Consider the following 2,908-nt stretch of genomic DNA (forward strand, 5'->3'; position numbering starts at 1 on the left):
GCGCTCGCCCCGCGGCCCGCTCTCTGCCCGGGCCCGGGCCCGCGGCCTGTTTTGCACACGCTCCTGCCAGGGCCGCGTCCCATCCGAAGCCGTCTGGGAGACCGTTTTTTTCTTAATAACGATGGCGATAACAATAATCATGTTTTTGTCTTGTCTGCCTTCGGTCTCCTTTCAGACCGCTTTTGCATCTCTGGCCAAACCCCACCTTGACCTTGACCTTTAAACGCCGGGTCCGCCCACCGCGGCCCCAGCTGGTAGCTTTTCCGTTAGTCGGGCTTAGTCCTCGGTGCCCGTCGGCTGTGTCCCCCTTGCAGAACCGCGGAGGCTGCTCGGCTGCCTCATTCAGCAGAGGCAGCTCCCTCTGCCCTCTGCTCGGTGACCTCGATTCAGTCCTGGCCCATCGCCGGTCCCCTGCCCCTCAGCTTCCCGCCGTGTTTCTGCCGGAAGGCCGCGTGGGTTGCAGTTGTTACCTGTCAGGATTTATTTGTTGTGCCTCTTTGGGCCCCTTGTCTTTTCCTTTCTGTTGCAAATCATTCTCTTACTCCCTCAGCCCCGGTTCCTCCGTTTATAGTTAACTTTGTAACAGCATCTGAAACTTTTCCTTTTTGCCAGACACGGACGAACCTGGCCGTCCCATCCCGACCTGAATGTGAACCTCCTAATAGAACAAAGAAAATATCGTGTAACAATTTCGTGTTTCTTCTTGTACTTGTTTTTTAAATTACACCTTAAAGTCCATTAGGACTTAACCACAGTTCTAAGTCTGATCATGACATTTCTAGGTTGTCCCAAGTCCTCTGGAGACCCAACACATGTGTATCTCTGCAGAATCTTAAAAGCACAGCATTTTGCCAATTCCCCCCTTTTTCCTCAGCTCTGCCCCAGACTTGCTTTCTCCATGTCCCTTCTAAATTGTGAGCTCCTTTTTGAATCCTTGGGCTTTTCTTTACCTTCTCCAGCCGTTCCTTCTGTCTGTTTTCTTTAAACTGATGTCTTCTATAAACTTTCAGAACTTGTCTCTTCACTTCTGAATTTGGTTATTTGAGGTAATGGTCTATTGTTTTCCCCAATTTTTCCTATTTGGGCTGTGAAAAAGTATTATGTAACTGGCTTTGGATCTGCCTGCAGTGTGTGGAAGAGTGGCCTATAGTGGTGGTCCAAGGGGAAGAGAATTGTTAGCTGGACCAATGCTGAGTGGTGATGTATTCATTTCTGTCCAAGTCTGGCCACTTGCATTAACGTGGATTAGAGTCACGTATAAAGCTAGGGTGGAGATAGAGGTTGTGGGGTCCTGGAGCTAGAAGAAATTTGAAGCTGACTTGCTTGAAATGCTTAGTGCTTGTGCACAGATTAGAACCTCTCCCTGGAACTTGAGGATGGAGGTGTGTGTCTTCATTCAAAGAAAATGAAAATCGTGAAAGCATTTCTTCAAAGTTTGTCTCCAAATATGGCATAATTTCCACCCCTTAGTAGAAATGACATTGACTGGAAGTCCTTCTTGTTATAAGTAAAATATTAATTTTATAACATAATTCAGTTCATTCATGTAGCATTTTTGCATAATTACAAACTTGCAGAAAAGTTACACCATTGTTTCCAAGAACTCCCAGGATCCAATAATTAGTTATGTTTTGCTCTGTTTTCTTTGTCATCTCTATGTAAATGTTTACATTTACATACGTATATGTATGTGTGTATATGTGTGTGTATGTATATACAGATATATATATATATATATATGCATTTTTCCCTGAACCATTAGATAGTAATATAGAGGTATCAAGCCCCTTTATCCTAAACACTTCAACACGGATATCCTAAGCATAAGGACGTTTTCTTATGTAACCAGAGTACAGTTATCCAAATTAGAGATGTAATATTAACACAGTAGTATACAGCACATTCTTTAAAATATTCTCATATGAATTGTGACCTTGTTTCATGGTGATCTGTGATAAGAGAGTGATCTGATAGACTGGGTTCTAGTTTGGCTTTGTGACTAGGTATGTGACATTGGTCAGATCTCTTCTCTAGCTTCAAGGAGTCCATGATCCTAAGTGATAACGTGAAGAAAAAAAATTGCCACTAGTGTAGGTCAAACCAACATTGGAAGAAAAGTAAGATTTCCTTGGAAAGCACAGTATCTGTATTAGGTGGTACTAATGTTGGGAGTTTGAAAATAGCTAAAACAAAATTCTTTGTGCTTAATATTTTCTCTGTTTACTGTTCATTGACACTTTTTTAATAATGGAGTTCATCCACTGAGTGATTTTGGGGAGAGGGGAGGTGCACCACAAGACATGTAGGATCTTAGTTCCCCTACCAGGGTTCAAACCCTCGAACCCTGCATTGGAAATGCATGGTCTTACCCACTGCTGCCAGGGAAGTCCCAAATGATTTTTTTTGTTTGTTTAGTATGAAAGCATACAAAGGATATTACTTGTGGTAGATGATGTGAATTTTAGAGAGAAGGATTTAATATTGTTTATTCTTATACGGTTCAATATGTGAACCGTGAACTTCCTGATGTTCAAGCTGGTTTTAGAAAAGGCAGAGGAACCAGAGATCAAATTGCCAACATCCGCTGGATCATGGAAAAAGCAAGAGAGTTCCAGAAAAACATCTATTTCTGCTTTATTGACTATGCCAAAGCCTTTGATTGTGTGGATCACAATAAACTGTGGAAAATTCTGAAAGAGATGGGAATACCAGACCTCCTGATCTGCCTCTTGAGAAATTTGTATGCAGGTCAGGAAGCAACAGTTAGAACTGGACGTGGAACAACAGACTGGTTGCAAATAGGAAAAGGAGTACGTCAAGGCTGTATATTGTCACCCTGTTTATTTAACTTATATGCAGAGTACATCTTGATTCCAGCTTGTGTTTCTTCCAGTCCAGCATTTCTCAT

The sequence above is a fragment of the Bison bison genome, unplaced genomic scaffold (assembly GCF_000754665.1).
Source record: "Bison bison bison isolate TAMUID 2011002044 unplaced genomic scaffold, Bison_UMD1.0 scf7180017864304, whole genome shotgun sequence".
Taxonomy (NCBI): domain Eukaryota; kingdom Metazoa; phylum Chordata; class Mammalia; order Artiodactyla; family Bovidae; genus Bison; species Bison bison.